General features: G+C 46.2%; 1 protein-coding gene and 1 pseudogene across 2 annotated transcripts in view; both read left to right on the forward strand.

Moving 5' to 3' along the window:
• PRICKLE2 (prickle planar cell polarity protein 2) overlaps nt 1-20,992 on the forward strand; it is a 181,002-nt gene that overhangs the window by 87,098 nt on the left and 72,912 nt on the right. The gene's annotated exons all lie outside the window — the stretch shown is intronic.
• Nucleotides 1,500-2,052, forward strand: LOC105978577 (annotated as a pseudogene).

Below are 20,992 nucleotides of genomic sequence, written 5' to 3' on the forward strand. Positions count from 1 at the left end.
GGGCCCGATAGTGGCGAGTTTTGTTCTTAGCGTTTTCTTCTTGTGAAACTGCAATGGCTGACTGACGCGGTTCCCCTGAGCCAACCGGAAGACGACAATCAGGAATGTTGGGGTGGCCAGGGTGGAGGAGGTAGATCAGGCATAGGCTTCAGGGGAATCCCAGATTGCTTTGCTGCTTCCTGAAATATCCTTGATAAGATCATTTTAAATTCTGCCAGTACAGGAGCCCTTCTGTTCCCGAGGTTCCCTGCTGCGGGCCAGTTGTAAAGGCAGCCTGTTGTCCATGTAAAGATCTTTGGTTCCACTGAACCAGAACAACTTGGACAGGGGCCCAGAGGGAGCCTCCTGGTCCTGAGTGCTCCCATGCCCAGGTTCCCAAGCTGTCTACTGAAGAACTGAGGTTTGCCACCCAGCTCCCTTGGGCCCAAGGTCTCCTGCCACATCATAGCCCACAGGACTGGAAAGAATGAGTCCCGGGACATTATCTCTAGGCTGTTCAATGTGAATAAAACCTTCCCTCAAAGAAAGGCATTCTGCAGCCATTCTCTGAGCTCCACAAGTCTTTCTCTGGAGACTGTAATGTGAACGCATGTGTGAAGCACCAGGTCAGCAGAAGGCCTGGATCCTGCCTGGGCCTCTTACTTTGCTGCTTTCTCGCTGCCTCGCTAGGCTGAGGGCTTCTCTGGAGTCTTTCGATAATGTTTTCGTCCTGATGGTGAATGTCAGGAACGCATGCGAGAGGATGTTGGAGGATCAGGATGTCTTTAAAGGAATAGTCTCCTGCGGGGTCTCCTATCTCCTTCATTCACTTGTTGACCAGCGGCGTTGTCTGGGGTCTCTATGAATTGGACTCAAATGCTCCCAACAACCACAGCGACTGTATGTACCTCCCGGGGCATAGTCACGTTCTGGGCGATCAAGATTAAGAATTACCAAAGTAAATAAGGTTCCTGCTCCGTGGTAGGAGCCCTGGCGATGCAAACAATAAACCACTCAACAGATAACCATAAAGTTAGCCGGTCAGCCCCTCCAGCCACAGTGCAAGAGAAATGACTTGGCATGTGCTCCATAAGAAGTACAGCTTTGGGCAGTTCAACTCTATAGGATCAACTATGCATCAGAATCCATTCAAAAGTACACAGCAGCCACTCCCTCTCCATTAAAGCTGGATGACTAGAGGGGAGCAGAATAGATGAGAAAATGAATATAGGCTAAATGCCATTCCAGCAGTAATGATAATAATGAGACTATAAACATTTCGTCACCTTGGCCCGTGGATGAGACATTGTCTTCGGTACTTCAAAAGTAGTATCTTACTGAATCAAAAGCCTAGAAGAACTAAAGACCCCCTAGGTGATGTAAATCATTGCATGCTTGACTGCTACCTGGACATTTTGAGGTTCAAGTCTACCCAGAGGCATCATGTAAGAAAAGCCTAGTGATCCTCTTCAAAAACTCAGCCATACTCTAACTGTAGTGGCCTCAGGTGGCCTGCCAAAATGGTTCGCTACTCACTTGACCCAGAAAACCCCACAAAATCCTGCAAATCAAGAGGGTCGAACCTTGGGGTCCACTTCCAGAACACCCGGGAAACTGCCCAGGTCATCAAAGGCATGCACATCCGGAAAGCCACCAAAACCTTGAAAGTCGTGACTGTGCAGAAGCAGGTATGCCTTTCCGACGCTACAATGGTGGTGTTGGTCGGTGTGCCCAGGCCAAACAATGGGCTTGGACCCAGGGGCAGTGGCCCAAAAAGAGTGCTGAATTTTTGCTTCACATGCTTAAAAATGCAGAAAGTCATGCTGAACTGAAGGGTTTAGATGTGGCTTCTCTGGTCACTGAGCACATCCAGCTGAACAAAGCCCCCAAGATGTGCTGAGGACTTACAGAGCTCATGGTTGGACCAACCCATACATGAGCTCCCCCTGCCACACTGACATGATCCTGACAGAGAAGGAACAGATCGTTCCCAAACCAGAAGAGGAGGTTGCACAGGAAAAAAAGATTTCCCAGAAGAAACTGAAGAAGCAAAAACTCATGGCTCAGGAATAAATTAAGCTTAAAATAATAAAATAAAAAAACACACTAAAACTCAGTCATGAAAACTACATGGAGCCCAGTTCTCCCCTGACACACATGGGGTCACCATAGATCCAAACTGACTCTCTACCCACCATTTTTTAATGACGGAAATAAAACAGCCTGTCTGATCATGGACGTGGCCAGGGTGAGGGAGGTATTGGTTCACTGAAATCCATCATTCAAGGAAGGTGGTGTTGAGCTCTGTCTGAAAAACCCGAAGTGCCCTGCTGTGCAAAAATCATGTTTGTTCTAGGAAATAAAAACATTTACTCGAGTGTTCCTCAGTGGTGAAATGAAATCAGTACCAACATTGTATTAGCATGTAGAATTGGGGTGATATATTAGACCAGGTTGACCACAGAAACAAATCCAGAGATGCTCGTATGTGTGTAAGAGAGAGCTTTATATCAAAGGGTGATTGTATATTGAGAGAACATCCCAGCTCAGTCCAGATCAAGTCCGTAAGTCTGACATCGGCCTAGATGCCTTGATACTAGTCATAGATTCCTCTTCACACTCATGCAGCACATTCAATGATGCCTGAATGCAGGAAGATCACAGGCCAGGGGGTGAAAAGTCTTGTGGATCTAGTGGCAGTGGAAGTATCTCAGTGCTAGTGCAGGTCTCCACGTGGCTCGTCTAGCTCTCTGAGTGGGGCTCCTCAACAGGAAGGTGAAGCAGAGGATTCCCAGAATCCTCAGGAGAAGGCCACTCCCACTAGGAGGCATCATCAGGCTGTGACCTGATTGACAAGCTAGACTCCACCCCTACACTTATTTAGCAAGTTGACATGAAATTATGTCTCTACCACAGGCAAATATTGGATGAAATTGTATCCCCCAAAAAATATGTACTGTAATTTCTAATCTTTATGCTTGTGGTTATAATTCCCCTTGCGAATGGTCTTTGTTATATTAATGAGGCAGGACTAGTAGAGGGAGATGTAAAAGAGATTTAACAACCATTCAGAAAGCAGAGATGGGGGACGAGAGATGCCAAGTGACATGAAGAACACAGAGGACCAGGGACTCAAAGAGACGAGAGCCTTCGTCCAGAGTCAGCAGAGATAGACAGCCTTCCCCCAGACTCAGCCCCTGAGCGCAGACCTAGAGCCTCCTAAAGATGAGAAAATACATTTCTGTTTTTTAAAGCCACCCATTTGCGGCATTTTTCTTACAGCAGTCCTAGGTGACTCCGACAGACTTTGGGGGAGAAATGAGTAGAGCCAATTTGCCTTCTGCCTCTTGCCAAAGCCTCTGTAGACAGGAGATCTGGGAATTTCCAGTGCCATGCTCAGGAGACTCGAAGGCGCCTCACCCCATCACCTTGACGCTTCTTTCTGCAAAGGGGATGGGGTGGAGAAGGCCATAGAGAGTCCCAATCAGCGATGACTTGCAAGCTACTGAGGAGTACCTGCAGCTTGCTCGGCAGCTAGCAGTACACTAAGGCGGCAAACAATCAAAAACCTGTTGTCCTTGAGTCAATTCTGACTTATGGTGACCCCATAGGTGAAAGAGAAGAATTGTTCCATAAAGGATTTTGTTGTTCTTCTTCTTCTTTCTCTCTCTTTGCTATAATCTTTACAGAAACCTATCACCAGTCCTTGCATCCACAATGCCACTGAGTGGATTTGAACCACTGACCTTGAGGTTAGTAGATGAGAGCAAACAATTTGTGGCACCCAGAGACTTTGCAAAGTGATAGTTATGCATTGACCTGCTAATCACAAGGTCAGCAGTTCACAGAACCAGTGGCGCCTCGGTGGAAAGCCAGGGCCTTTTCACATCAAGAGCGACAGTCTCCGACACCCGCAGGGGGAGTTTACCCCGTCCTGGGGGATCTCAATGAACTGAAAACAACTTGACGGCAGTGAGTTTGAGTTTCTAAGACTCCTTTATCAAGGAGCCTTGGTAGTCCAGTGGTTAAAGGACTCAGCTACTATTCAAAATGTTGGTGGTTTAAACCCATCTGAGGGGACATGGGGTGGCACTCTGATTCTGTAAAGAACATGACCTTGGACACCTATGGGACAACTGTTCTTTGACCCAGAGGGTTGCTCTGCATTGGAATTCACTTGACGGCAATGGGTTGGGTTGGATTTTTTGTTCATTATTTTAAACCACTTTATCATCTGCTTGATCTTCTGTCATGTGAACCTGTTGGAGGAAGACATGCATTTTCCTGTTCACCACTGTGTGCCTAGAGCCTAAAATAATGTCTGGTGCACATTAGCCATGTAATACATAGATGTTAATGAATAAGTGATCTTACATTTAATCCTTGGTACAAAATCTTCCATTTTCCCAATGGAGCAATGAGGAACTTCTCAGGGATGTCATACACAGCTAGGATCCACACCAGAGGCAGCTATCTGTCTCCAGTGCCCATTTGAGCTCTTCCTCCTCCACCCCTGCCCCTTTGGTGGTGCTCCACCCAGAGTATCAGATCCAAGGAAGCTGGTGTGTGTGTGTATGTGTCACACAAGGCTCTCTTATTCTTAGGGGTGGGGAATGGTTCCTAATCTCAGGTTGTCCATGACTAAGGGACACATCTTTTCCCCACCTCCAGTGTCCCCATCATGACAGGAAACAGCGTGGCCCTACCTTCAAAGAGTTGCTTTTGCCATCAACCATCTCTGTTTATCTTTGGCTCTTCTCACCCTCTCGGCCTGGCTGGGAGCCCACAAGGTGAAAACCACATTTATTTACTCAACTCCCTCCCTGGTGGTCCTGGTATGATGTCATCTACCTGGACATTTAATGGGAGTCATTCATTCAGCAAATGTTCACTGAGCAGCAGCTCTAAGCCAGACACCATTCTAGGAATGGGGGCATGGCTGGATGGGGACATAAGCTTCAACAAACAGATACCCCTGCCCCCGTGATTCTGTGGCAAAGAATACAGACAAATCAACAACTAGCAGGTGAGGTATTTCCAGAGAATGACATGTGCCGGAGCGCAATTTAAAAGAGTGGTGTGGTTTTAATGCAGGAGTCAGAAAAGTTTTTGTCTGTAATGAGCCTAAGAGCAAAAAGGTTTTCAGAGCCTTCGGTCTCTGGTGCCACGACTTAGCTCTGCTAATGGCCAGCCAAAGCACCCATTTCAGAGAGATGGAAAGAACCACTTGCCATCCAGCCCGTTCCAACCCATGGCCACCCCACGTGTGCAGAACAGAACTGCTACCTGAGATCTTCAACAGGGTGACCTTTCCAAAGTAGATTGCCACACCTGTGTGGGTGACCCTGTGTGGGTTTCAAATGCCAACCTTCCGTGATATAGTCAAGTGCTTACTCCTGTGTGCTCCTCCAGGCCGCCTCAGTCAGGCTGGTGCTGCGGTTTTCAAAGGGTGCTTTCTGCTCCAGCAGCACTGATGCCACTTGGGAATTTGTTAAAAATACAGATTCTTAGGCCCTGCCCAAGGCCTCCTGGATGAGACACTCGAGTTGTCCGTTAGAACAGGTGTCGGTGATACATGGTAAATGTGACAACCAACAGTGGTGAGTGACGGGTAAACCAAAGTGTTGGAAGCATCTGGGGTAATGTCTTTGCTCTGATCATTTATTAGCTGTGAGCTACTTGGTGCCCTGGGCTTCAGTTTTCTTGTCTGTAAAATGTAGAAGCTTATGTCCAAGTGAAATCACTGGAAAGAATCATTGAATTAATCTCTACAAAGAGCCTAGGAGATTGCTAACACCTAATAAGAGTTGTGAGCCATGGGAGAAGCACACCAGCCTGTGTGATAATGAGGTGTGCATGGGATCAGGTATCAGGCATCAGAAAACCCCAAACAATCATATCAATGTGAATGGTAGGGGGGCTGGAGTGGAGACCCAGAGCTCATCTGTAGACAATTGGACATCGCCTCAAAGAAGGATCATAAGGAAGAGATGAGCCAGTCAGGGTGCGGTATAGCACCAGTGAAGCATACAACATTCCCCTAGTTCTTTAATCTTCCTCCTCTCCCCCTCCCCCCCCTATCATGACCCCAGTTTTACCTTACAAATCCAGCGAGACCAGAGCATGTACACTGGTACAGATAAGAGCTTTCAGCACACAGAATCCAGGACAGATAACCCCCTCAGGAACAAGAATAGGAGTGGCAATACCATGAAGGTAGGGGGAAGGTGAGGGGGAAAAAGGAGAGCCAATCACAATGATCGATGTATAACCACCCCCACTGAGACAGCAGTCAGTGTAAGATATGAAAGTAATAATAATTTATAAATTATCAAGGGTTTATGAGGGAGGGTGGGGGAGGAAGGGGAAATGAGCTGATACCAAGGGCTCTGGTAGAAAGAAAATGTTTTGAAAAGGATGATGGCAACATATGTACAAATGTGTTTGACATAAAGAATGTATGGATTGTTATAAGAGCTGTAAGATCCCCCAATAAGATGATTTTAAAAAAAAGCTGTGGACAAGTCAATTCTGACTCATGGCCATCCCATAAATAAAACTGCTCCATCGGATTTCCCTGGCTTAATCTTTGTGGAAGTAGATCACTAGGTCTTTCTTCCATGGTGCAGCTGGATGGGTATGATCCACTGGGTTAGGCAGGGTTCTTTAGAGAAACAAAACCAGGACACATGATTATAGATAGATAGATAGATAGATAGATAGATGGTAGGTAGGTAGGTAGGTAGGTAGGTAGGTAGGTAGGTAGATTTATATAGCAAGAAGGGATATAACAGCTAATTAGTCCACACAACAGTACAGAGGACTCAGTTCAACTCACTTTCATAGAACAGTTAATATATTGGAAGTCCTTCAGTTCACCTGGGCTTCCTGGTCCAAGGTCAAAGAAGCAGACAGCGGAGTCTTCCCTTCGGCAAGGCAGGTAGAGTCTACCCACAGACAGCAGATAGCAGGGTGGGTCAGCAACAGTCAGAGGCTCAGGAGCTTAGCAACGCAGGTGCAGATGGGATTTCAAACTCAAGCAATGCAAGGCAACAGGATCCACCTGCCTCAAGCCAAGTGATGTATGCATCAGCAACGTGGCAAAACAGGTCTTTCCCCACCAGTGTGGTAAAGCACGTCTGAAAGGAGTTGCAAGCTCTAACTACATGATCCATGGGTTGGCTTGGCCCACAGATAGTGTAGCTCACAGGATGAGGCAGAGAACTAGCTAAAGCAGCAGCATGCTGGTCCAATCACCAAAGAGCGAGAAAGATGGGGGAGGGACTTGCAGAGCCATTTATCTCTTTGCCTCCAATCAAACTGAGACCTGATTAACCCTACAAGTTCATATTGGCCAGGTTGTCACAATAAACCTAACTCACATCCACCTCTCAGACCTGAGTGTTCCACCACTTGTCCGTCAGTTTCTCATACTGTGGTGGCTTGTGAACAATTTTGAACAAGCATAGGAGCAATTGTGAGGATGATGCAGGACCGGGCAGTGTTTTGTTCTATTGTGCCTAGAGTCCCGATGGGTTGGAACCAACTTGATGGGCACCTAACAACAAGAGTGTTTGTTGGCTAAAGGAGACATAAGATGATTTCAGTTCTTTGACTGGTCCTGCTCTCTCAGCCCCATCCTTAGCCTGTTAACCTGGAAGATGCTCTGGTCCAGTCACTTCTGAACTTTGAATCTTCCTAGGTGCTGGGACTTGGCACCCATGGGCTGGGGGCACTGTGCCAGGTGCCTAGCCTTACCCATCCTTTCCAAGCTATTGACAGTACACTTTTTTTTTTTTTACATCAGGAGCTATTTATACCAAGCAGTATACTGATGTAAGCTTTACTGCAGAGGCTAGCAGACGTTGAGGGGGAAGGGGAAGGAGAGAAGAAAAGACAAAGCGGTTCATCTCTGTAGGCCTGCTGGGTGGTTTTGGTTCATAGGCAGGGAATGTACAACCTAATAGCCCCTCTAAAACCCCCATAAAAACCATCATTAGACTCTCCCGCCACTTGCAGCGTGCCATCTTCATTTCATTACTCCATCAACACATGCTGAGTTCAAAATGGAATTTCATGGTTGCAGCGAGCTGCACGCCTCCCCAACTGGCTTGGATTAAATTTCCCCTGAGCCACAGCTCCCGTGCCATTCTTCATTGTCACCGTCAGTTCAGTGTGATGGATGCAGTAGGAGGGGTGAGCGTGGGAGGCAGGTAAGAAAGGCGTGAGAGAGGTCCAAAGCCCTCTCTCCTTCACAGTTCTCAGGGAAACCAGTCGGATGAACACTGCTATGCACGTCTTGGCCCCTGAAATGCACTGACATCATGAGATGGCAATGGGCAGCATGCTCCGTGTGCCGCTTTCAATAAAACTGCTGGTTAATGAACTTGTTTTCAACAGAGCTGTCAAGGATGGGACTAGAACCCAGGTTCCCAGGCTGTCGGGCCTCTGCCAGATGAAGTCAGCAGCAACTTGGCTGGACTCAACCAGCAGGGACTTGTCAGTGCTTGCGCGGGGAATTTGAGGCCCAGAGACGCCAAGGCTCATTTGCAAACCCAGGGAAGGAGACTGGCATTGGATCTCCCAACTTTGAAGACAGATGCCTCCCACCTTTGCAGTTAGTGCATTCTGGGAGCCAAGAGATGAGTGGGCCTCTGGGCCTTCCCTCCCAGCTGCAGGCCCCTCCTGGTGGCTGAGAAACCTACTGATGGTGTGACAGTTGTTGATTTACTATCAAGAAGATCTCTTCTGCCTTGTATGAGTCAGGAGATATTTTTGAGTAGTTTCATGGGCTGGCTCGATGAATCCACCATCAAATCAACTCATAAACTAACTCCCTTCCCCATTTACCTGCCCATCCATTTATTTGCTGTGCCATGCATTCAATGGTTGCTTCTTAAGTACCCATTACGCGTAAGCTGTAAGACTAGGCATGATAGCAGTGTGGTTGTTTACCTGGTCCAGTGTGAACCTGGAACTTCCCAACCCCAGCCTATATATTTTGTTTTGCACAAAGTCATTTATAGACAGAAAGCCCCTTCAACTCGGGCCTGACTTCCCTCTGGCCTCCTGGGCTCACTGGTAAGTACAGGTCCCGTGAGCTGCGTGAGCTCACAGTGTTCAGGTGTGTAGGCTTTGGCACTGACTAGCTATGTGTTCAAAGCCTGGCTGTACTGTTCACAACATCGGGCAAGTTAATTCACTTTCCTGACCCCTTGCATCATTTGAAAGAATCAGGATGTCTACAGCGAGGTTGTGAAGATTAAGTTCAACAACGCACACGAAGCCCTAGTGTGGGGCTGTAGGAATGGCTGTTCACAGCATTGTTCATGACAGCCAAAAGCTGGAAGCCCCCTGAAGTCCATCAGGTGAATGGATAAGCAATGTGCTATATCCATGCAGTGGAATACTACTTAGCAAGATAAAGGAATAAACTATCGATAGGTGCCACAACAGTGGGTCTCAACATCATTATGCTGAGTGAGAGAAACCAGACAAACACAGAATGCATACTGAATGTTTCCATTTGCATAAAGCACTAGACAACGTGAGCTCATCTGTGGTGACAGAAAGCAGATCCGTGGTTGCTTGGGGATGGAAGAGCGGGAAGGAATAAAGAACCCGCCGCTGCCATTGAGTCGATTCTAACTCGTGATGACCCTGTATGGGGTTTCTGAGACTGTAAATCTTTATGGGTCCGACAGCCTCATCTTCCTCCCTCAGAGCCACTGGCAGGTTCAAACTCCTGAGCTTGAGGTTAGTAGGCCTGTGCTTAACCGACTGTGGCACCACGGATCCTTCAGGAAGGAGTGGGAGGAAACAAAGACAAAGAGGAAAAGGAAGCGTTTGAGTTTAATGGATGTGCTCAATACTTTGATGAAGCTTGATCGTTTTAGAAGACGGTGCGTAGGCCAAAGCCTGTCAAATGCTACAGTTTAAAACTGGTGGGGTTTTTTCATGTCCGACGCCTCAATCACATGGTTAAATGAATGAGGAAGCTGCTCTCTAGCAACCAGGCTAGTCTCTTCTTGCTGCCAGTTGTCTTGCTAATGATCTATAAGCTGTCCTTGGAAATAACGAAGTCTTTTGGCTAAGTACTGCCAGAAACAGCTATTCCTAATTAATTATAGAAAATAAAAATGATTTAGAACAGAAATTCATCAGCATCCACCTAGATGGAACTAAAACTATCATTCTGCGACTTATTTCATTTCTGCCTCTCTGGAAAGTCTCCAGGTCCAAACAAACAAACTCACTGCCCTCGAGTCGATTCTGACTGATATACCCCTATGGGATCGAGTTTCTGAGGTTTGAAATCTTTATCGCAGGACTGGGGAATGTCCAGTCTGCTGGCTGTAAAAGACTTGCAAAATCATCAATACCAGCTAACATCTCGTGCCTCACTGTAGAGAAGCAGTTCTGGCCATCACATCAGGGATGACTTATTAAATGTTTAACCAACATGGCCCGTGAATGATGTTATAAATATCCACGTAGCCTTTGGCAGAATAAAAAAGTTTCTCCACCACTGCCTCATGGGAGACGCTGACTCTGAACCACTGACCGTAGGGTTAGCAGCTCAATGGGTAGCTGATGGTGCCACAGGGCTCCCTTATAATATTTAGTTGGCTCTCGGTAAATAAAAGTGGTAATGATTTTTGCTATTGCAACTGAAAAGACTGATTAAAGTTCACTGATCAAGGATGCTAATTATTCAAGCAATTCCTGAATCTGTGTTTCTGGATCCAAAAGGAGATAATGATAGAGTCTCAGCTATGGATTTGAATCCACAGCCAAACTGAAGTTGTACAGCCACGCACTGCACAAAAGTGCCTGGGCAAAGGGGCAACTGGAGACCAGTGTTCACTCGGCATCTTCCAGCGCATCTGGTGCGATCGAGGGCTCTGTCTACCCTGGATGAATGGCAGAATGCGTCCTACTAACCTGGAGTTGGGTGGGTCCTTTTGCTAATTGACATAAACTCAGCTGCAAGCTAGGAGGAACTGTAAACATTGTCTAGCCTGGCACAAAGATGGTATTTGATTCTTTAACCACCAAACCCACTGTCCTGGAGTTGACTCTGACTCTTAGTGAGATTATATAGGGTTTTTGTGGCTGTACATCTTCACAGGAGCTTCTTCTTTCTTCCACGGGACGAGCTGGTAAGTTTGAACCGCTGACCTTGTAGCTAGCAGCCCAGTGCTTACCTGACAGCACCACCAGGGGTTCTGAGAAACCTCTTTTCTGACTCTTCTCTAGGGCTGCTAGGAAGTTAAAGGGGCATCCCCAGGATTGCTGGCTACTACTGGGAACACAGCAGGCCTTTTAAAAGCTCTCCTCCCACTCCCATCTCTTTCAAATCATGTAAGTCTATTGTAACCTTGACTGGAGAGCCACATAGAGAAAAGAGCAGAAATGCAAATCAGTTTTGCCAGCGACTTGTCAACTCTATTTATAGCTTTTGAGGGAGAGGGTCAAATGTGGTGGATACATTTGAGATTGGACGGATACATGGATTTGAAACATCTTCCCCCAGACTCTCCTACAGTGATGAATGATCTTAGGACAGGAGTTGAAAGGATCATCCTTCCCAAAGAATGATTAATTGAAAGTCACGGCTGTGGTATCAGACACACCTAGAGTCTATAACATGGCAACGGTAAAGGTTTCTTCCTTCAAGAGCACTTAGGAGAATGCCCGACATACCCAAGGAACAGTAAGTGTTTTCACTGATTGGAAGGATCACTTGGTATGGACGCACTTTTCCTGGTAAGACCTAGCTGGGAAAACAAAACCGATCTTTAAGCCTGAAATTCTTGCTCAGAAGTGATGGAAGCAAGAACTATAGAATTCTAGAATATTAACAAAATGAGGCACTGCAGTCTCCAACAGTGTATAAAATTGCCTATTGTCACAGAGAGCCAGAACTTGCAAGGGCAGAGTGAGATGACCTCATCCTCTTCCCCTTGCGATATCAGAGGGGAAACCTGAAAATTGTAGACTGGCAGGTCTGATAAGAAATGCATCATCCAAGTGCAGAGAGCGTATGATTTCAGGAAAGGCCTGTTTGGGACAGTGATGTGTCTCAGCGGTCTTGACCAAGTTTCTTAGCAAATTTTTCTTCCCAACATAATGTAAGCATAAGCAAAATATTATTTCCAAATTGTTGAAAAGTAAATGCCGTATACTTGCTATTGTTGTAATGTCCATACTCTTTATCTACATTATATATAGAGAAGGTGTGTGTGTGGGGGGAGGGGGGGTCTTTATGGGATCAGATAGCCTCATTTTTTCTATCTCAGATTGGCTGCTGGGCTTGAACCACCAATCTTAAGGCTAAAAGCCCCACTCTTAACCCACCAGTGTACCAGGGTTCTCTCTGTATGTGTGTGTGCATGTTCTTTATAATATTTTTGACTTTTGGTCTATCAAAGCATGATAGACCAAAGAGCTTCATTAAAATCCCTCAGTATGATAGTCAATTTATTTCTTCATATATTTCTGCTTTGAATTTATATATTTCAGGGTCTAATTTAAGTGCTAACAAGTTCATAATTATATACTTTTTTCATTTTCTTTAAAAAATTTTTGTTTTTCATTGTTGCAAAAATATACAAGGGTTTATTTTTCATTGGGGGGGAAATTTTCTATTACCTTTAAAATCCATTTTGCCATGAACTTTGTGAAAAACGCCCTCCTGGCAGCAGTGTACAAATGTGCTTGACACATGGACAGATGGATGGATTGTGATGAGAGTTGTTTAATCACCTTACAGTTATTAAAAAAAAGAAAGAAAATGCCCTCATAGCACATTCGCCAATCCAACATGTTTCAGATGCATAAATTCGTGATCACCGGAACATTAGTCCTGTTGTGACTACACTGTGTTCCTGAGGGGCTGCTGTTCCTTTTAGTATTTTTATTGTAGCATCTTTTATCCCTTCTAATTGCATTTCCCGTCAATCTTGTTTGTACAATATTACTATTGCACACACAATTTCGTTTGATGAGCAGTTCTAAGATCTATACAATTTTCATTTTTTTCATGGTTTTGTTTTAAATGTAATTAAGCAGCACATGATAGACATTGTCGGGGGTTTCCATGCATGCTGATAATCAGTCTTTTCACTGACATTATAATATATTTAGGATGGTAGTTTTTCATTTTCTGTTTTCTGCTTTTATTTCTGCTTTCTTGCCTTTTCTTTGTTTTTTATGAAGCATTCTGAGTTTCCTGCATTTCCCCTTCCTCGGTGGACTGCTAGAGAGCATATCCCCTACCTTGTGCTTCTTGACATCCGTCACACTGGCTTGCTTGTCACTCTTCAAATACCCCAAGATTCCTCCAGCTCTTGCCCTACTTATGCCTGCCTTCTCTTCTTCATTAACTTTTAACAAATCCCCAGTTATCCAGTGTATCTGTCGTCCTTTTAAGCATGACAGGAATTTTGTGTGATGCACATTCGAGTGCCAGTTCTTAGAGTACTCACGAAAGGTGTTTTCCTCCCAGTTTGGTTAGGCTGCATCTCATTATGCTTTTGAGCTACCTGACCCCACCGTGAGTTCCTACTTTTTCAGCTCTAAGGAAAAGGTAATTTTTGGATAGTTTCTTTAAAACAGAAGAGTAGCAATCCTAGTGATTTTAGAATTAGTCTGTCTTCCTCATGTTGCTTCCTTTCTTTAACTCAGATAAGAACTGACTCTGAAGTGCATCATAGCTTCACCTTCTGAAAAAAGTGTTGTATGGTTAAGGCAATTTTTAAATCCATCTATTGACACCCTATTGACTCGCTGGTAGGGGGTATGTATACCAAAACCCAAGCCAAACTCACTTCTATTGAGTTGACGCTGACTCATAGCAACCCTACAGGACAGGATAGAACTGCCCCCTAAGAGTTTTTAAGACTCTTTACAGGAGTAGAACACCTTGTCTTTCTTCTTCAGAGCACCTGGTGGTTTTGAACTGCTGACCTTGCAGTTAGCAGCCCAACACGTAACCATTATGCCACCAGTATTCTTGTCAGTTACCACTGATTCTTGGCAATTACCACTGAGTCTTGGCAATTGCCACTGAGTCAATTTCAACTCTTGATGATGCCATGTGTGCAGAGTAGAACCAAAGGGTTTCTAAGGCTGTGACCTTCTGGAAGCCAGTCAGCAGACTTGTCTTCTATAGCACCTTTGGTTATATGCAAACCATCAACCTTTTGGCAAGTAGCTGAGCACTCACTTACTTACTTACACTCTTCAGGGACCTATGTTACAAACCATGCCAGGATGTCGTGGATACTAGCGGTGCCTGCTGGCACTCTCTCTCTGGGTTTGAGCTTAGTTAGTACTTAGCTCTTTGTCTCATAACCATTGGCTAACAGATCCCATTGTTTTTTCATGCCAGTCTTAGGGCCTTGGCAAGACTATTATGAACAAGAAAGAGGTACTATAGAATTGGAATTCCGTATTCTGTAAATAGAATGTAATGCCACGAAGCTAGAACTTTCAGAGAAGCAACTTGCTCAGTCTTCGGTGGCAATTTGTCTCATAGTTCTTCTCAATGGAAATGCAGCGCCAAGAGCTAGGTCTCTATGTCTTCCTCCGTTACAGATAGATCTTAGTGGCCCAGGCCAGTGTCTCTCCTGAGATCTTTCATTGTCTTATTAACCACAGAAAGAAAGCTGCTTATAAAAGAACTTAAATGTAAGCGTAGATAGATGCTCTGACTCATATTTTTCCCACTGTAATTTCAGAGACATAAGGCTAGAGGGAAAAAAAATTAGTCCCGACACATAAGAAAACTCTCTCTCAGGAATGGGTCACATGGTCTTCATCAGGATGGATCTGGGCACAAGCCCTTCTCCCCAGTAAACCCCAGGGAAACTAGTTCACCACACCATGTGGTTAGTTCACATGATCCTGACCGCATAATGCACATTTGTTCAAAGCACACAAGCCAAAACCAAACCCACTGCCCTTGAGTCAACTCACACCCATACCAACCCTCTAGGGCAGAGCAGAACTGCCCCATCAGGGTTCCCAGGCTGTAAATCTGTACGGAAGCAGACTCATCATTTTTCCTAAAGTGCTGCAGATGGCTTTGAACTGCCACCTCTCAACTAGCAGATGAGCATCTTAACCACTGTGCCACCGGAGCTCCTGTACAGAGTCCACACACATGGATCACACAGTGGCTGTTCACCTCCTCTGGCACAACCGGCCCATGTGTTTTCTCAGGGCAGCCACTCTGGCCTGTTTGTTATTCAGGGTGTTCATGGTAGTCAAAGGCTTGAAAGATGAACTAGCATGTTCATAGATCTGTCAGCTACAAAGGACAGAGTGTAATCCTGGGACTGGTGTATGGAGATAGTGAGGCGGAATGGAAAGAGAAAGAACTTGAAAGTCAAACATGATTAGAAACTGTGGCTCTGCCCCTCACTCCTAAGCAGGTCAAGAGTTCACGGACCTCTTTCTAAGAGGTTGTGTCTTGCTCATGATGATTCCATGTGTGCCCTGCTGTGTTAGCACATGGAGCTGTTCACAAATACTTGGCCCTGGAGAGGCCATGTGACTTGCTTTAAGCCCAGAAGGTGTAAGCACAGGTTGCGTGCATCACTTCCACGTGGAAGCATTTTGTGACCAGCGTTCTCTCCCCACCTTCCTTTTCTGTGCCGCCATCATCCTGGAGGTCTCTCTCGGGATGGAACTCCCATTACCCTCCAGCCTTGCCTGCCCGTAGATCATAGATGTGGTATGAGTGAGAGATCAGTGTGTAGTGTGAAGCCAGAAGCAGTGTGGTGGTGTTTATTATGTGGCATAACCTAGCTCATGTTACCCAAACATCCTTTCTTGCTCTTTCTCTAAATGCCCAGTGTAGGCCATTTCAAGTCTTAATGGCCATACCTAACCCTGTACCCCAGGCCACTGTATTGACTACGACAATCTTTTAAGCTTTTAGAGTTGGCATGACCAAATACCAAATATGTGCCATTCTGCCATTGATTCATTGTCATACAGTCATTTGTCGGCTTGCTCTTGGACATTCCGCATCCTTCCTTCACACTAGGGATTTATTGTAATTCCTTTTTTATGATTAAAATAAGTTATTTTATTGAGGGAGATAACCTACTGTGTTAGCTGGTCGTAAACGGGGACGGTAACACATTAGAAGTATGTTAGCAGGGGGCAGACAACGACTGCTAAAGTTTCCACCTGACCCACGCCCAGTCCAGGGCTCCCCCATGTCTTCAAGTATGAAAGTGGGTCACCCTTTCTAGTCACAGGACCATGCTCCTGCTGTGGGTCCTCCTTTCCGCATACTCATTTGTCAGGCATTTTCTCATCTCCAGGTCAAGCTCATTGCGATGATCAAAGAAGTTCAGACCGCTATGATTGTTGTGGCATTCCTTTAGCAAGTTAATCAAGGTGTTACATTCTTCAGCTTGCAAGTGTGGAGACAAGTCAGGATGCCTCTTTAGAAGGCGAAGAATCACAGCAGACCAACCCGCCTGCAGCCACCCTGGGAGGCCAGAAGCAGTGCCCTCAGAGGCGCAAGGGGAACAGGTCTCCGCATGTGGTAGCAAGAGCAGGGCCACCTCCTATTTTTATTCTTAGGTGTGTGGTTTCCCCAAATACCCAACAATTCCTTACACAGTTAGCATGATGTAGTCCCTTCCACAGTGAACTCTTATGAATAAGAAGGGGTACCTCTCCCCCACAAAAACAGAATTTTTTTTTCAAAGCTATATATTTAAATTTTCTTACCAAACAACCTTATCACTTTCAAAGTATTCTCCATCACACTTAATACATTTTTCAAATCTGCAAGTCCATTCTTGGAAACATTTTCAAACTCATCCATTTGGATGGCTGACAGCACCTCCCTCATTTTTTTCTTCACCTCTTCTATGTTGTGAAATCTCTGTCCTTTCATGTCCCTCTTCATTCGAGGAAACAAAAAGAAGTCGCACAGAGCAAAGTTAGGTGAGTCAGGTGCGTGGGGCAAGAGAGGCATGCTGTTTGTTTGTTTTTTAACCAAGAAACTGGCGCACTGAGATGGCTGTGTAAGCAGGTGCATTGTCCTGGTGGCAAAACCTGTCCCCCATCTGCCACAAATTGGGCCTTTTATCTCCCATGCTGTTATGCAGTCTTTTCAGAACCTCCAAATAGAAAACTTGATTAACAGTCTGACCTGGTGGAAGGAATTCCAAATGCACTAAAAGTCAACATCTTCGTTCCTTCTGGAAGTTGAAGGACGTCCAGAACGAGATTTGTCCTCAGTTGACAGTTCACCTTTTTTGAGATGAGAAAACCACTCATCCACTTGAGTTTTTCCTGTAGTGCTGTGCTTGTAGGCTGTGTTCAACATCACAACAGTTTCTGTGGCATTTTTCTCCAGCAGGAAACAAAATTTCACAGCAGAATGCTGTTCTCTTAAATCATCCATCACAAAACCGAGGTTCAAGCGAAACTGCTTTTACAAAAAAATTCACTGTGACCAGAAAGAACCTTCCCAGGTGATGCCACTGGGTGCACTAACTCAGAGCGAGTTACTCGATGTTCACCTAGCAGGAAAAATGCATACTACGAAAGTTCCACCCCATGGAGCTTTTTTCCATTTGATGGTTTTGGTTCTTTTTCTTTTTTTGGTACCCCTTGTATAGCTTAGATTGCTTCAAGCCTCAGAAACACAGAAGCCTCGCTGTGCACCTATTTCTTGGCTGGTTCAAGGTTGGATGCTATTATCGTCCCTATTTTACAGACAAAGACATGAATGTTTCAAGAGATAAAGTCACCCAGCCAACCATACAGGGATGGTAAACGTTAGAAGCAGCCATCAAACCAAGACAATCCAACTTGTAGTCCAGACTCTGATCCAGTTTTGGAATTTGCCATCCTGCTTGTTTCGTGTGTGTGTGTGTGTGTGTGTGAGATTTGCTAAAGGCAGTACTGAAACTGTTTCCCCCCAAAAGCAAGCAATTGTTGGAGAATGTTTTGTAGAATGTTCATGCAAAAATGTAGACATCCCACAGTGTGCACTGGTGAAATCGGGGTGAGGCATATCTGTGGACTTGTAGCTTAAAGAGAAAGTATTTCAACCCAGGTCCTTTAGTGTCACTGGCCTTTTCTATAAGACTCACCCCGAAACGAAAACTCACTGTCATAGAGCCCATTCCACCCCCTCGCGACCGTGTGGCTTTCAGAGATTACAATGCTTGATGGGAGCACACCGCCTCATCTTTCCCCCACAGCATGGCTGGTGGCATCTAAATGCCTGATGTGTCACCCTCTATGCCACCGGGGGCCCTGGACTTCTACACACACTGCCCTGGAGTCGATGCTGACTCATAGTGACCCTATAGCGCTGGTTGAACTGCCCCTGTAGATTTCTGAGACTGTCACTCTTGACAGGACTAGAAAGCCCTGTCTTTCTCCCAAGGAGTGACTGGTGGTTTGGAACTGCTGACCTTGTAGATTGCAGCCCAACTTGTAACCTACAAGACAGGATACTATAAGTAACCAACAGAGGATATGCCAAGCTAAAATGGAAATATTCTAGATCACCATTGATGTTTAATATGTGGGGGGGAAATGATGATTAAGAGGGCTTGAAAGAGAGGCACATGTGGGAGCAGGCAGGCAAAGGCTGGTCCAGCTCATGTGACTTAGAGCTGCAGGACCTGTATAGGACCAACCTGATGTGATGATGTTCTTCAGTTTGTTCAAACTATGGTAAGTTGGCTCCCCATGAAAGGAATTCTCTGGCTTCAAATACAAATGGGTAGTGTCTTTGTCCCCTTTTCTTAGAGAAGCAGCATGTTTGCTGTTCTTCCAGTCACGCTTGGCTGAGTGCCTCCTTCACCTACCCGGGGAAGAGACAGTCTGGGAGCATGTCGAAGTTGTGCCAGGAACTGGAACTGGAGCCTGAAGGTCACCCAGCCTTAGCACTGTGGACCTTCTGGGCCAGCTCCATCTCTGGTGGGAGGCCATCCTCTGCACTGCAGCATGTGGAACAGCATCCCCGCCTCGACCTGGAGGATGTCAGTGTGTGCGCACTGCACCCAACAGGGACAACCAATCAATCTCCAGACACGCACTGCACCCAACAGGGACAACCAATCAATCTCCAGACACGGCCCAGGGTCTCCTGGGAGCAACACAGCTCCCAGTGGAGAACCACTGGGCCAGAGAGTAAGAGGGTCGGGGCATTGCTTTCTTAGGGTGAGCAGGGACAGTTTCTCTGGTAGAGTGACATTTGAGCAGAGACAGGTGGGGGCAGGGCAGGGAGAAAGAGCACCCTGTAAACATCGGGGGGAGAAGAACATTCAAGGCAGAGAGAATGGCTGGTGTGCAGTCCCCTTGGTGAGTTCTGGAACAGCAAGGAGGTCGTTATGAGGTAGAAGGGCTGAGTATGAGGAATGTAGTAAGTGATAACGGTCAGCCAGGTAGGAAGGACTCTGGCTTTGCTTCCAAGAGGGATGAGAACTCAAGGCTTCGAGCAAAGCGGGGACATGGCCTGGCCCACAGTTCAGTCCCGTGTTCCTGGCTGATGAATGAGAATGGACTGCAGGAGCCAAAGGTAACAGACAGCAGAGTCCAGAAGCAGCCAGGGTAGTCACCCAGGAACCCATGCCTTTGTGCCAGGGGTGGCAGGACATGACTGCAGTCTGGGTTTGTTCCGAGCCTGCACCCTGCTACTGCTTACTCTTTACTGTGGGGTTGGACATCGGCTGTGAGGAACAGGCGAGAGTCCCTGAAAGATTCTTCTCTGAGGATTCAGTCCCCAAGAGAGCTTCTAGTTCCAATTCTGTGCTCAGTCCTGTGGGGTTTTCAGTGTGATGGAGGCAGTGCTTAGATATTAGAAATTAGTCTGTTGTTTCCTAAATTACTTCCTAAGCGAACCAATTAAAATTATAATGTGGGCCTCCAGGAGGAAAGGGAAGGCGCTGAACTTGGTACGACTTCACCTCGGAGGTTCCACTTAACGGTACTTTCCTCCTATTGTTGGTAATGGGATTCTGGAGAGGAGAGGCACAGTGAGCAAATGCCCCCCTCCTACCACCTCTACCCACCGGGAAGTTCCCCCCCGCACCTCTTGCTCCTGACTGTGAAGCCACCCAATTGTTCTTCAGGGCTCTCCCAGGGAGCCAGGGCGCACATCTCATAAAAAACTACCACCTGCCGCCTTTCCAAGCAGCATCTTTCTCTCTTCCAAAGCACCTGCCGTCGGATGTGCTCAGGTGTATTCCAGATATTGCCTCTCTGGATTGAGGCAGACTGACTGAGGTTCTGACCTCTCAGACGACAGGTGAAAGAGCATGAAACAAGGGCTGGCCTTCTCACTTGCCCTCGGGTTCACGCGGGCTTTTATTAAAAGCTCCCGACCGTGTGTGCCCACACCAGAGATGACACTGGATGCGTCCCTGCCTTTGTGTTGTGGAGTCACCCTTGTCTTCTCCCTAAGCCAGTGTTTCTCCTGGTGTGCTGTGAAGTGTGTGTTCAGAACGATGTTCTCTGGGCTCCTTTTATGACCCTGAGAGATGAACAGCCAGCCGGCTTCACATTCAGTAACAGCCTCACGGGATCTGGAACAGCACACTAAGGTTTGAGGACCACCTCTTCGTAACCTAGACTGTGAATAAAGATAGCATTCAGTTTTCTCCCGATAAAAGGAGCCCAGAGTCAGCAGCCTGGGGCTGACACTGTGGCTCCAGGCTTTAACCAAAGACCAAGGGTTCCAATGTCCTGAGCTGTGACTTCTGTCCTCCGGGTCACATCACCACAGCACCAAGTGGCTACTGGAATTTGCGTTACATTTCCAGATCGGAAGCAGGAAACATGGAGAACTGTCAAAAGGGGTATTTGCCAATTGCCTGGTCTCCCTTTTCTTGATTTGTTATGGTTCTAAAAAGAGTTTTGGGGCCTGTGGTTGGTGCGTGCAGTTTGCTAATCACTAGAGTTTGCAAAAAATACTACATTTGTCCATTCTATATCTTTTATTTCCATGAAACCAATCTCATCC

The sequence above is a fragment of the Echinops telfairi genome, unplaced genomic scaffold (assembly GCF_000313985.2).
Source record: "Echinops telfairi isolate 266 unplaced genomic scaffold, ASM31398v2 ScPeMD7_31;HRSCAF=116, whole genome shotgun sequence".
NCBI lineage: Eukaryota > Metazoa > Chordata > Mammalia > Afrosoricida > Tenrecidae > Echinops > Echinops telfairi.